General features: G+C 38.9%; 1 non-coding gene across 1 annotated transcript; it reads left to right on the top strand.

The window, feature by feature from the left end:
• Window positions 1-14,613: 14,613 nt before the first annotated feature.
• Window positions 14,614-14,719, top strand: LOC140856827 (small nucleolar RNA R71). The gene has a single exon (XR_012140427.1). It is a non-coding gene; the product is annotated as a small nucleolar RNA R71 (small nucleolar RNA).
• Window positions 14,720-15,212: the final 493 nt, after the last annotated feature.

Here is a 15,212-nt window from a genome sequence, read left to right as displayed (position 1 = left end):
TCTTAGTGAAATTATGTTTTGATCGGATCACTTGAGTATTCGAGCTGACCCATGTCAGCTAGGTAAATCAGTGTGACTGATTTGGGTGCTCCTAGACCAGCCCTTTTAATGGTCTCCCTTAAGCTGACTTGGTGAAGCCAGTGGAGGATCATGATAAGCTGGTTCATTTGACCTCCTCCTTTAAATCAATTAAATCCTCTAAAATTATTAGGTCCTTAAAATAAAATAGTTATGGTGATAACTAGATCATAGCCTGTCATTAAGTAGATGATAATGGGTTCATCAATTGGATAATCATTGGAGGCCCAAAGGCCTGGTGCTTATCGACTGATGGAATTATCATTCATAATATGATTTCTTGACTGTATCTTTCTAAATGGTGGTTAGGTTAGCCAACCAAAGTTGGGCCTAATCATTCATTGGCTAGATGGGCCAAGTATGGTCATGTTAATGGTTGGACCTAACTAGACCTTTTCAGTAGAGGCCAAAGCCTACTGATTAGGGACTAGAACAAAATTTAAATTACTAAAATTATTTAGAGAAACAATTGATTATGAACCTACCTTTAGATGTACATGGGTTGGCCAACCAAAGTTGGGCTTGTGTGCAGTCTAAGTGATTCTAGTACCCACTAAGAATTAGGGTAATTTCTCAAATTAGAAGTAGAGGCTATCAATTCGAATAAAATAGTGGAAGAAACCTTTTGATTAAAGTCCAAATCTTTAGGTTTAATGAATCAATTACTAATTAGATTATGATTTTTCTTTATACAGATATGGCACTTCCCTATCACTCCGATCATTGTTGGACAATGATAAGTTGTAGGACCCAACTTTGGTAGCTGGTACCGAAAGTTGAAGATAGTCTGGAGCATGAACGGATCTATATGTGATAACGGATCCTGCACCAGAGGAGCCAGTTGCCAATGCACGTGGAACAGTTAGAGACACTTATCAGAAGTGGCTCAGTGATCGACCACAGTGCGCTGCATCATGCTGGCTGCCATGAGTGACAAGTTCAGTTGCAGATTTGAGATGACTCAGCCAAAGGACATACTTCAAGTGTTGGAGGATGCTTTGGCACATCCGATGATGTGGAGAGGCACAAGACTAGTTGTGCCATCTTCAACGCCAAAATACAGGATGGTACCTCTGTCACTGATCATGTATTGTACATGATCGAGCTGATGGAGTATTTGAGCAAGCTTGGCTTTCCTTGCATGAGCAGCTTGGGAAAGATGCAAACTCGCTGTCCAAGTCTTATCTCCATTCCTCATCATTATAGAATGAAAAGCCTAAAGTAAACTACCATGGGTTATTGGGGCTGCTTCAGAACTTTGAGAAGGATCACAACTCCATAAGGAGTCGATGAACTTAGTGGAAGGTTCGTCTTCTGGTTCTCGATCCTTTAAGAAAGCGAAGAAGAACAAGAAGAAGAAAGTGAAGAAGGTGCAAGTTCAGGCTGAGACATCAGTGCAGGGCCAGACTAGAAAGATCAAGCCGATAAGAGTCAAACTGAATGCTTCTTTTGCAAGAAGCGGGGCACTGGAAGAGGAACTGTCCTCAGTACATTGCCTCCCTAGACCAGAATAGGCAGAGAAAGAAGCAAGCTATTGCTGGGCAAGGTATTTATATGATAACTCCTTGCATTTCTCTATTTGTGATATAACTGATTGGGTATTGGATACCGGTAGCCCTTACCATATTTGCAATTCGTTGCAGGGGTTGCAGGTCAGTAGGAGATTCGAGCAAGTCGAGAGGTTCCTGAATGTTGGAGATGGAAGATCAGTTCAGTTCTAGCATTAGGAATCTTGAAACTTGTATTTGAGTCCCATATCGTTGTTCTTAATGATTGTCATTTCTGTCCCAGTTTTTTTTAAATATTATTTCTGTAGACCTTCTGACCAAAAATGATTATGAAATTTAATAAAAAAATAAGTTTGTAATATCATTATGAATGGTGTTATATTTTTTGTGGATATTTGAACAATGGTGTATATATTTATCACAATCTGTTAACGTAGTCTATTCTACAGGCAAGCACCCTAGATTAAATAGTGTATCAGATATCTACTTATGGCACCGTAGGCTAGGTCATAGAAACAAGAAAGGATAAATAGTTAACTCAAGAGGAAATCCTCGAAGTCAGTGATTGTGAATCACTTCTAACCTGTGAGTCTGTCTTCTTGATAAAATGATCAAGTCACTTTTACTGAAAAAGGTAAGAGAGCTATTGAGCTCTTGGCCTAGTACATACTATGTATGCGGGCCATGAGCATAAGTGCTAGAGGTGGATATTTCTACTTCATCACTTTCACGGATGATCTATCCAGATATGAATATGTCTATCTGATAAACATAAGTCAGATTCATTTGAAATGTTCAAACGATTCCGAAGTGAAGTAGAAAAACAAACTGAGAAGAGTATTAAAACTCTTCGATCTGATCGAGGAGGAGAATACCTTTCTGGTGAGTTTCTCACATATCTAGGAGAGAATAAATTCTCTCCCAATGGACTCTCCAGGACACCACAGCATAATGGTGTGTCTGAAAGGAGAAATCAGACTCTGTTAGACATGATCCGATCTATGATGGGTTTTGCCAGCTTGCCGATATCTTCTGGAGATATGCACTCGAATCGGCCTATTATCTGTTAAATAGGATTCCAAGTAAGTCTGTAATTAAGACTCCATATGAGATATGGACAGGGCGTAAGCCAGCACTTTCATATCTTAGGGTCTGGGGGTGCTCGGGCTATGTCAAACGGTTAGTTATAGATAAACTTGGACCTAGGTCTGACAAATGCACATTCATAGGGTACCCCAAAGAGACCAAAGGATATTTTTTCTACATGCTGATGAACAAATAATGTTCGTCAGCCTTAAGGCAACCTTTTTAGAAAAAGAGTTCTTTGGTGAAGGAACCGTTGCCTCTAAGTTGAACTTGATGAAGTTTAACAGATAGAAGGACCGACACAATAGCTGAACCTGAGTCAGATTTGATTAGATCAGATTCGAGCCCAATGTACCTACACCATTAAGGCAATCCGATAGAGTACCACGTCAGCGGACAGATACTATGTTTCTTGGTCGAGATGATGATCCCATCGAACTCGATGAGAACGATGAGGATCCGATCATCTATATGGATACAATGCAGAGACCTGATTTCAAAAATGGCTTGAAGCCATGAAATCCAAATGGAGTCCATGAAGGTCAATGATGTATGGATATTGGTTGACCTACCTGAAGGGGTTAAACCCATTGGTGTAAATAGATCTTCAAAAGGAAGAGGAGTGTAGACGAAAAGGTGGAGACCTATAAAGTCTGTCTGATTGCCAAGGGGTATCGTCAACATTATGGTATTGACTATAACGAGACGTTCTCCCTTGTGGCAATGCTCAAATCCATTCAGATAATGCTTGCAATAGCTATCCATCTGGATTATGAAATCTGACAGATGGATGTAAAGACAGCTTTTCTGAATGGAGAGTTAATCGAAGAGGTGTATATGATACAACCTGAGAGATTTACATCCACAGATGAGTTCAAAGTATGCAAACTTAGAGATTCATTTATGGATTGAAGCAAGCTTCTCGGAGTTGGAACATACATTTTGATAAGGTGATCAAAACGTATGGCTTCATTAAGAACGGAGAAGAGTCCTGCATCTATAAATGGGCAAATGGTCTAGTTGTGGTATTTTTTATCTTGTACATGGATGACATTCTCTTAATCGGAATGACATTCCTACACTATAGGGAATAAAAGTTTGGTTGTCATCGCAGTTCTCCATGAAGGATTTGGGTAAAGCATCCTATATCCTAGGGATGAAGATCTATAGGGATAGATCTAAAAGGATGCTTGGGTTATCCTAGTCCACATACATAGACACTATGCTGAAGAGGTTCAGCATGGAGAATTTCAAGAAGGGCTATCTACCGATAGGCCATGAAATTTCTCTCTCTAAGAAGGATTGTCCGACAACTCCTGAAGAGAGAGAGCGTATGAGTAGAGTCTCATATGCCTCGACCGTGGGATCTATCATGTACGCCATGACATGTACAAGGTTAGATGTGGTATACTCATTAGGAATAGTGAGTAGATACCAATCTGATCCTGGAGAAAATTACTAGAAAGTGATTAAAGCTATCCTTAAATATTTGAGAAATACTAAGGATCAATGGTTAGTTTATGGTGAGTCAGATCTAAAACTTGTGGGGTTCACCTTCTCCAGCTTTCAATCTGACCATGATGATAGCAGAAGCATATCAAGTTATATCTTTACTTTGAATGGTGGAGCCATATGCTAGAAGAGTTCTAAATAGCATACTGTGGCAGACTCTGTTTGTGAGGTAGAGTACATCGTAGCATCGGATGCAGCGAAGAAAGCTGTGTGGCTGAGAAAATTCATCACCGAGTTCAGAGTAGTACCCTCCCTCGATGGTCCGATCCTGCTTTACTGTGATAGCACTGGTACCATAGCTCAGGTGAAGGAACCCAAAGCATACCAATGGACGAAGCACATTTTGTGCCGCTTGCACTTGGTCTAGGAGATTGTGGATCGAGGTGACATCGATCTTCAGAAGATCGATGAAAAGAAGAACCTGACCGACCCCTTCACTAAAGTCCTGGCGATAAAGGAGTTCGACAACCACAAGTCAAAGATGGGTATTAGATACTATGCCAAGTGGCTTTAGGACAAGTGGGAGTTGTTGGAAAATATGTCCCAAAAATTAATCGTCAACCTGTTGACGGTTGAGCAACCTTGTATTATAATTGATGTGTTAATAAATAAAATATATTTTTAATATTTTCATCATAAGTTTTCATCTTCTAATGAACTCCATTGTTGTGATGAAGTCCTTAGGACTATATAAGTTTTATAAAGAGAAGATTTATCGATTAGTCCTTAAAACTGTTCACGACCAAATGATGGACTGTTAATAAGGATGACAGCTTCTATCGAGCATAAGTCGCTGTAGGCCATGTGGGTTGGTTGTCCTCTTAACCAAAGAGTGTGGAGATACTGGTATGGCATATAGGTGAGATATAAGGGTACATCATCATTAAACGTGACCAACTCCAGAGCATTTTGCTATCGAGAATGTCTCTGATGGGATATAGGTATAAGTGTTCCTTAGACCTGAGATCACCTCAGTGACTTGCAAGCAACTCACTGTGCTTTGATACTGGACTAACTGAATTTTTAATTTAGTGACGGAAAGCTTCTGGGCACAGTCAAGTACTTGCGAAGTCAGAGTGTGATCAAGATGGAATTGACCACTCCAAGAGCTGGAGAAGAATGAGTCACTGTATTTCAATTTAGTAAAATTTGGTCAGGGTAATCCATCAGATGGATTTGATATTTTGAAATACAATGTGGACAATCTGATCAGAGTTGACAGTAGAACTCTGAGGTATCCTATGAGCATTTTGGTCAAGGGGATGAATTATATGAAAACTATATCCGCATGGGTTCTAAGGATGTTGTTCTACACATTCGACCTATCTGGCCGTCGAATACCATTGCTAGATGGTCATTTTGATTGGTATAAAAATTTATTCCTGTGCTATCGGCTTAGGTTTGGATCTATGAGGTCACACACATTAGAGTTTACGATCCGATTGGATGGTTGATCAATGATTAAGAATCGTTCTAGGGTTAAACGATCAATATGATTGACATTTAACCTAGTGCAAGTATTGTAGGAGGATCGATTAGCAATTTGATTGTTAATTGGCTTAATTTGATTAAGCCAATGGGCTGAGATTAAGTCTAATTGAATATAATTTGATTAGATTTGGTTTGGGTTTGATTGGATCAAGTCCAATTGATTTATTGGATAAGCCAAGTGTAAGAAAAAACTAGTCCTAGTTCAATTAGGACTTGGGTCAACCTAATTTTTAATTCGATTAAAAAATTAAATTAGATTTAAATCTAATTTAATCTTATTAAATTAAGTTCTTAATTAGGTTAAGACCTATTTTAATTGGGTTGATTTGGTTTTGGTTTGACTTGGTTTGAGAAACCAAATTTGAACAAGTCATAGATTGAATCCTAGAAAGACTAGGATTCCACCTTGCACCACCTTAGCCCCCCATGCCCACTCTCTCTTATTTTGTATGACAAAACCCTCTCTCCCAGGTCTTCATGCATGTCCAAGAGTTGGGCGCCCCTTGTCTTGCCTTGTTTGGATAATCCTTGACTAGGTATTTGACCTAGACAAGGACTCTTCATATATCTCTATTTGAAATGAATTTCTTCATAAAATTTTCGTAGAACATAGAGCATTGAGAGACCTTTGGGGCATCCAGAAATCAAGGAGAAAGAGTCTTGGGGTGTGGAGATCTAATAGACACAAACTAGGTGTCTGGGTTAGAGCAAAGAGAAGAAGAAGAGGATCTTCTTCTAGAGTTGCTGGGTTCATCTCTTTCCTTCCTCCATCTGTAAGTTTTCTGAGAGTGTCTCATCTAAAACTTTTTCTCCTACTTCTCATCTTTGGAAGAGTCTAAATCAAGAAGAAGGAGGTATCTGATCGACCATCGAAGAAGGATCAGTGCAGTACTAGCATACTGTGCTGATTTCCTAGACTAGGACTTCTGATCGTGATTCGTGGGCTCGTGTGGATGACTCCTAGAGGCCAGATGCATATGCGGCTCACAACATTATCCTCAAGCTCGGATTAGCAAAGTTAAAATGTCTAACTTGCAAGGTAATAGATTTGATTTATTATATTTTACATATATTAGATGTAGTATAGAAACATGTTGATATGATCAACATGTAGTTCTTGAAGGAAAAATCGGCTCATTCTTTGTAGGATCTTCCAGATCTAATGAGATCTGGGTGAAATATTTTTTTAAAAAAATTATCCTACTTTATTTCAAATTTAAGGTCTATTAGATCTAATTCTTATTATCTAATATTTAATATAAAATTAAATCTAAAACTTGAGGATTAGAGGAATACCTCTAGGGTAACTAGATTACCCTGTAGATGATCGCAGCAATGCTCGAGGTTCTAAAATAGCCACGCAGTCACCTAGCCTCTACCGATATCCACTTGAGCAGGATCTAGATCATCTTCTCCTCATAAATCTTTGCTCTAAAAATCAGATCTAGATCTGATCTGTAAGATCTTCAAAAGATCTTCTGAAGCTGGAGCAGCAGCTTCTCGACAAATCCTTGCAGCCTTCTGATCAGGGAGCCACCACACCTTGGACAAGTACCAGATGGACACCCAACCTCTTGGACATGAAGAGGGGAGGGAGAGGAGCAGAGGGGGCATGGAAAAGTGGAGGGGTTTCACATTTTTTCTGGGTATTGAGCAGATTTTTTTAAACCCTAGGCGCAGACAAGGTTTAAATAGACCCTGCTGCGCCATGCAATGCCATATCATTTGATCAATCAGAAAATTTTAATTAATTTTGAAAAAAATTTAATTGATGGAGTGATGTCATCTAATCATATCAGATAAGAACTCCACCAAACCCTCCTACTGTTGGCACCAACACTGGATAAACACAGTGAGATTGGCGCCCAACAGTTTGAGTCGATCAAGGCATAGAGTCCTCATCTCATGGGACTCTATCCTTATCCACTTGGGGCGCACGCCATATCAGATTATGGTGCCCACTTTGAGGGTAAAATTAGCAGGTGGACACTCCATAAAAACTCTCCAATGACCTCTTGCCAAGTGGCCTTCAGTCCAAGGTCCATGGGTCAACGTTTGACCAATGTCCTAAAATGGAAATGGCAGGTGATAGGAATTAGCAGGTGTTATTTTAAATTCATCTCATGAATTAAGACAAGACCTTTCTGAGCTGGACTGGCTCCAGTCAGACTATGAAAAACTTTCTAAAGGTTCTTTGGGTGAGTCAAATCACATTTGACTCAGTCAAGATAGAAAAGATTACACGAGGAGAAAGTTAGGTTCAATCGTATGCTAGCATGATTTTCTTGAACCTAATTGGATCTAATCCAAATCAATCGAACTGAGCTAGCTCAATTGATGATATCTAGATCCTAACTCTTATTTGTGTGACCCAGTTAGGTTCATTTCTGTATGGCAATGAGATATGTCATGATCTCTTCATCGACATCATCGAAACTCCTTTCGATGGACCAGAACTCTTCTGATTCAGATAATTTAGAATGATCGATCATCAATATCATTCTAATTGCTTCCAAAATCCATCAGTGACACCTAGCAGTATATGGTGGCAACCCATCAAAAATGAAGACGAACCTCTCGATGTAGTTACTTGTGTGATTGAGTTCCTCTATCATGAGTCCCGACTGAATTAGGGTTAAGGTGAACTCGTCAAACCCAACATCAGTCATATGAATCAATCGATCGATCCAAGTCCGATGTGAAATCTTAATGGAAAACTCTTTTCCATTATTTCACTCTGCCATGGCCATGGGCTCAAGGACTCGATCTTTCGATCATCATAGGACTACTCCTCTCATCTATTGATGTTGATAGATCCCTTCTTGGTGCGATCTGGTTCCTACAATGAAAATACTATAGCCAACATACACCTCAAGATTCCAAATGGCTAGGAGACCGAGTTATGGTATAGTCAAACTATAATACACTCAAGATGAACTGTCGATGTGCCTCAGGTCAAAGAACGAGACACACAACTACAGCATCGAGCTAGTCATGATGAGAAGGTAGACTTCTTATGACCGCTCGAGGTGGTCACGCTCAGTACTCTCATTCTCAACGAATATCTGTACTCTCATTCGGTGTCTCCATATCATAGACTTAAGACACATCTACCCTAAGAAAGTGATCGTACACCAACCATCCGGATCGATCACCATCCTTGTGATGATTCTATGGTCAGGAGCTGTTTATGAATTAGTTATGTAAATTTATGCCTTAAATTTTTAACTCTTAAAAATATGAATTAATATTCTTACTAACTCAAAAGATGTATCACAGACATAATGTACACAATGTGATAGTAGAATAACCCTTTTATTCATTTATAGTCAAAATTATAAATTTGTCCTTAGATTTGTACAGGAATGTGTCAGCTAATCTGGCATCTAGGGCACACATCTAACAAACTCCCACTTGACCTAATGTCAATTGGCTACATATCTAAGTGCCATCTTCTCAAGGTGGGCTTCGATCTTCTGCTGGCCTAATGGCTTTGTCAGTGGGTCTGCCACATTGTCTGTAGAGTCGACTCTCTTAACCTCGACATAACCCTTTTCGAGGTAATCACAGATCAGATGGAATCCTCACTCGATATGCTTGGACTTCTAGTGAGACCTTGGCTCCTTAGCTAGGACTATGGTGCCATTATTGTCACAGTAAAGAGGGATGGCATCCGATGACATCACTCCAAGCTCTGCGGTAAACTTTTTGTATTAGAATGCCTCCTTCGTAGCTTTCGATGCAGCAATATATTTTGGCTCCATAGTGGAATCAGCAATTACCATCTTGATGCATAGTTGTTGATAGCACCAAAAATAACTCTACTCACTACGTAGGTAGGATGAGTCGAGATCGTATCCTCAGGGACCTTGGGCTAAGTTGAGATTGCAAAATAAAAGAAAGAAGCATTATTTTGATTTAATAAATAAATAAATTATCTTAAAATTGATGTAATTAGAAAATAAAGAGCTCGAGAGTTTTGAATTAATTTTGCACTAGTAGAGTTGTATCTCTTTTTTTTAATTAAATAGATGCGATTAATCTTAGAAAAAATATCTATCTTTCCTCGGCACATCCCATACCCATAGATCATGGTGCGTCTCCAGAAAGTACTAGATAAATAACTCTTCTTTCTTCGGCACGCCCCGTACCCGTAGATCATGGCACGTCTTCGGAAAGTAAAAGTTGTTCCTCATATTAATCTAACAGGAAAGTATAAATAAAAGCATATGAAAGAGAGTAAATAAAGAACTCATGATGATTTAAATAAAAAGCATAATCTTTATTGCATATAAAGAAATACAAGAAAGTTTAGAACAATAAACCCACTCTGTGTCATTACAAAATTTCTTCTCCACTCCCGAGACTGCTAGCCTAGCTGCTCATGGAGTAGTCCCTTTCTCTTCCTCTATGCAAGGCTCTAGAAGAATTTCTGGGCTCCCCCTCCAATGGGAGTACAAAAGCCTTTTTATAGGTGTTAGGAGGGAGGAGTTTTACATGGTTTTCTGATGTGGGACTAAAGAAAATACTAAGGACTAAAAGATGGATGGATGAGATGGAAAGATCACAAGCAGATAAAGAAAATACAAATTCTTCCTCTTGAAGTATTTCCAAATATATATTTTTTTTCTTTAATTTTCAGATCCATCTGTTCGTCTGTCCCCACGAACCCGCACTGCCTCGCGCCGCTGCCTCGCCCGTGCCTCCGCGCTCGCCCGCGCTGTCGCTCACCCACGTGCCCGCTCGCCCGCGCGCCTGCTCGCCCGCGCGAACCCACCTTGCCGATTACAAAAAGAAACTTTTGTTTCATTAAAATGACTTCTATATCCTCTTTGGGTTCCTTGCATAGTACCTTCATTTTTTATAATATCATATGCATCCTTCTTTTATTTAAATTTTATTTTAAGTTCAATTTTCTTCAAACTTGAGTCTTTTTGATCTACGAATCAGACTCTTTGTATCGACGATCACCTTTCCTGTAAAATATAAAAAAAAGTATCAAATTCTTAATAAATAAAATAAATTAACTATAATTTTTTGCTTTAAATGACTTAAATTAAGTGTTTATCACATTTCTCAACTTGAATTTTGTTCGTCCTCGAGTAAAATAGATATATCAGCATTGTGTACCGACTCGATCTTGAAGAAAAAGTTAGGTTAGGCATCCTAAAAGGTAGATGATATCTAGTCAGACCATTAAAGAGATACTTCATTGGATTTTCAATTTGACCCAATTAGTGGTTGAGTATTAACTAAAGAAATTTTAAGAGCTTTTTTTTCACCAACTCCCCACTTTACTCTTTAAATTCTCTAACTTAATGTGAGAGAGGTTTATTATCTTCTTGCAATTTAGTCTCTTTATTATCCACTATTTTTTTAACATTGCCCATCTTTTTACGCGAACCACAACACTTACTTAGGCGAAGGAGCCCGGTTACTCAGTAGGAAACCAATATTTTTTTTTTTAAAATAAATTTTAAAGAAAATTTTTGCATATCTCGACCTTTCCACCCAATCTCTCATGAAGCAGATTTTTTATTGAGATCAGTAAGAAGAGGGTTGTAGAATCACTCCTAAAATTTGGTCTAGTCTAAACCCTACCATTCATTGGGTTTTCTTAATAATTTATTCCTCAGTATCTTTAAAATTATCTTGACCGTTAATCATTCATTGATTAGGATGCCTAATTGACTCTTAATCAAAATAAAATTTGGATACACAAAACTAATTATTTCTGACCATACTCGAGGATTTGATTAATTTTCTTCTCCCCCAACTTAATCTACATTGTCCTCAATAGAGTAGGAAAGCAAAGAAAATAAAAGGAGAGAGTGCACCTGGGATAATTTTGCTTCGAAAGTTGAAGATATCTTCATTGATTAATAGGTTCTTGTTCTAAATTCCTGCAGCTGTAGTAAAGTAAAAAAAATATGAAATCGTTGGGTTGTCTCCCAACAAGTGCTAAGTTTTACGTCTTCAGCCAGACGTCAAGTTTATTGACAGACTCTTCCATACAGAGCAGTCCTTTATTCTTAAAAAAAATGAAGATCAGTTAAAACAAAATAAAAGAAATTTGGGTTGCCTCCCAAAAAGTGCTAAGTTTAACGTCTTCAGCTAGACGCTAAAAGAGTGTCTATCCTATTCCTGCTCGAATCTTAACATGAGTGTCGATCCCTTTTTTAGAAATAATATGTCCTAATATAATTCCTTTCTGCATCATGAAATGGCTCTTTTCCCAACTTAGGATCAGATTTGTCTCCATACACCGTTTAAGAACTTTGGAAAGATTATGGAGACAATCCTCAAAGGTGGTTCCAAACACAGAAAAATCATCCATAAAAACTTCAAGATATTTGTCCACCATATCTGAAAAAATGACCAGTATGCACCGTTGAAATGTAGCGGATGCATTGCAGAGCCCGAATGGCATACGCAGAAAAGCGAAGGTGCCATAGGGGCAGGTGAAGGTAGTCTTTTCTTGGTCATCCAAAAATATAGGTACTTGATTGTACCCTGAATAACCATCAAGAAAATAGAAGAAACTTTGTCCTGCTAACCATTCTAAGATTTGGTCGATGAAGGGCAATAGAAAATGGTCCTTCCTAGTAACGATATTTAGTTTTCTATAATCTATGCATACTCACCATCCAGATGATATGCGAGTGGGAAGTAGTTCACCTTCTTCGTTCTCAACCATAGTAATACCTGATTTCTTAGGTACTACTTGAGTGGGACTGATCCATTTACTATCAGATATGGGGTAGATGATTCCAGATCTAACCACTTTACCACCTCTTTCTTTACTACTTCACGCATGTTTGGGTTCAATCTCCTCTGCATATCTTGATGGGGTTTGGCATTTGTCTCAAAATGAATATGGTGCATGCAAATGGAGGGGTCAATTCCTTTTAAATCGGCAATGGACCATCCGATAGCCTTTTTGTGTTTCTTCAGAATACCAACCAATTGTGTTTCCTGATTAGGGGTCAAGTCTGATGCAATGATTGCCGGGAGGGTAACATTGGGTCCTAGAAATACATACTTGAGCGTAGCAGGAAGGGATTTCAATTCTAACGTAGGTGGTGATTCTAAAGATGGGACTATTGGTGTACTGGCTAATGTGCCCTCAAACTCATACACTCCAAAGTAAGCCAAGCAAGTATCTAAGGGGTCTGGTGCTAGAATTGTGGGTGTTGCATCTTCTATAATGTTTTCTAGTGTATCTACTTCGAAGCAACTATCCATTGATGGTCTTTGGAAAGCACCAAACACATTCAGTCTCAGTTTCTTATTCCCAAACAATACATCCATGACTCCTGTCCTACAATTAATGCATGCATTTGCCGTAGCTAGGAAGGGTCGTCCTAAGATAATGGGAATTTATCTTGGGTTGCCACTTAGTTCCATGTCGAGAATCAAAAAATCAACTGAAAAGTAAAACTCATATACCTTAACCAAGACATCCTCAAGCATTCCACGTGGTTCCTTAATTGATCTGTCAGCTAATTGCAGTGTGACTGATGTAGATTTCAGTTCTCCGAATCCAAAAAGTTTATACACTGAACTAGGTAAAAGATTCACACTTGCCCCTAAGTCCAGAAGAGCTTTTTCAATGTGATAATTTCTTATAACACAGGAAATGATGGGGTCTCCTGGGTCTTTAAGCTTTGGAGGAGTGGCATGCTGGAAGACAGAACTAGCCTGTTCAGTGAGGTGTACTTTCTTTGAGATTTATGATCTAGATTTATATTTTTGGGTGCACAAATCTTTCAAAAATTTTACATAAGCAGGGACCTGTTTGATTGCGTCTAGAAGGAGAAGATTAATTTGGACTTGCTTAAATAATTCCAACATCTCGTCAAGTCTTCCTCCCTTCTTATCTGCAGGAATAGGGGCTTTCAGGGCATCCAAAAATGGGGCTTTAGGCAAGTAATATGATTCCGGTACAGTTGGTTCATTCTCTATTTTAAGGTCCTCCTTGTTCTTGGGTGATTTGGCTTCGGTTAGAGGTTTAGGATCGGTCTCATTGGTTTTATTAGTGTGTTCAATGACCTTCTCACTTCTCAGAGTCATGATTAATTTGGCATGTTCAGAAAAAGCTTCTGGGGTATTAGAGCTCTCAATCATAAATTGTCCTCTTGGGTTGCTCTCGGATTGGCTCGATAATTTTTCTCCTTCCCTCCTACTGAATACAGTTGCTAGTTGACCTATTTGGGTCTCTAGCTTAGCAATGGATTGTGTGTGGGAGTTAAGGGTCTGAGTGTTGACTTCTAATCATTCTAGTACTTTCAGAACTTTTTCTTCAAAAGCTGAGTTGTGACCAGTAGTAGACGGTTGAGGAGCATTTTGAAATTGCTGGTATGGTCCATGCCTATATGTTGAGTCCTGATATTGAGGTCGAGGTGCGGCAGGGCCAACCACTAGTTGTGGTCTCCAGGAAAAATTTGGATGGTTTCTCCAGTTGGGATTATAAGTGTTTGAATAAGGATCATTTCCTGGTCTGCGAGCTTGTTGGACTTGAGCTTGCTAAACCTACTCGTGCACAAACTTAGAAAATTGAGGTGCGGCTGGGCATTCACTAACAAAATGGTTCGGACTTGCACACAATGCACAAACTTCTTGGATTGAGTTAGGTGGAATTGGGGATTGTCCAGTATTTAGAAGACGGTCTAATTTTTGGGACAGTTCATTTATCTTACTGTAGATATCCATGACATTTCCAATCTGATAAATTCCACTTCTTTTTTGTTGAAGCATGGGTTGTTCTCTAGAGGTGGCAGACATATGATGTAGGAAATTCTCACTAAGTGTTTCAAAGAGCTGCCAGGCTTCATCCTCACTCTTTAGCATGAATGTCCCACCACATGATGCATCAACCATTTGTCAGTGTTTCTCCGATAGACCATCATAAAAATACTGACAAAGTTGCCATTTAGGGACAGCATGGTGTGGACATTTACGAATGAGGTCCCTTAACCTTTCCTATGTCTCATGAAAAAGTTCATCCTTCAATTGAGAAAAACTAGTGATAGCTTGTCTAATTTAATTTATTTTTCCAATTGAAAAGTATTTCTTGAGAAATTCTCTCTGAAGATGATCCCAAGTTGAAATGGTTATAGAGTCTAAGGAGTTTAACCAATGCTTGGCTTTGTCCTTAAGTGAAAAAGGGAACAGTTTCAACCTAAGGGCATCATTGGAGAAGTTTTGGATTTTTACTGTGGAACAAATTTTAAAAAATTCATCCAAGTATTTGTATGGGTCCTCGTTACTAAGTCCATAGAATGATGGCAACATTTGAATAATGCTAGACTTAATCTCATATTGGGTAGCTTCTACTGGAGGTGCTTGAATGCATGGAAAGTAGGTATACGAGGATGGAGTGAAATATTCTCTCAATGAGCGTGGAGGATTAGCCTCACTAGGTGTAGCCATGTTTCTAACTTGGATAGTCCTAAGAGTCTTTTCTAATTCTTTTTCTAATGGTTGCAAGTCGGGTTTTAGTGATCGTCGACCTAACATGCAACTAAAAGGTCTATG

The sequence above is a fragment of the Elaeis guineensis genome, chromosome 3 (genome assembly GCF_000442705.2).
Source record: "Elaeis guineensis isolate ETL-2024a chromosome 3, EG11, whole genome shotgun sequence".
Taxonomy (NCBI): Eukaryota; Viridiplantae; Streptophyta; class Magnoliopsida; order Arecales; family Arecaceae; genus Elaeis; species Elaeis guineensis.
This window is presented reverse-complemented; position numbering and strand designations above follow the sequence as displayed.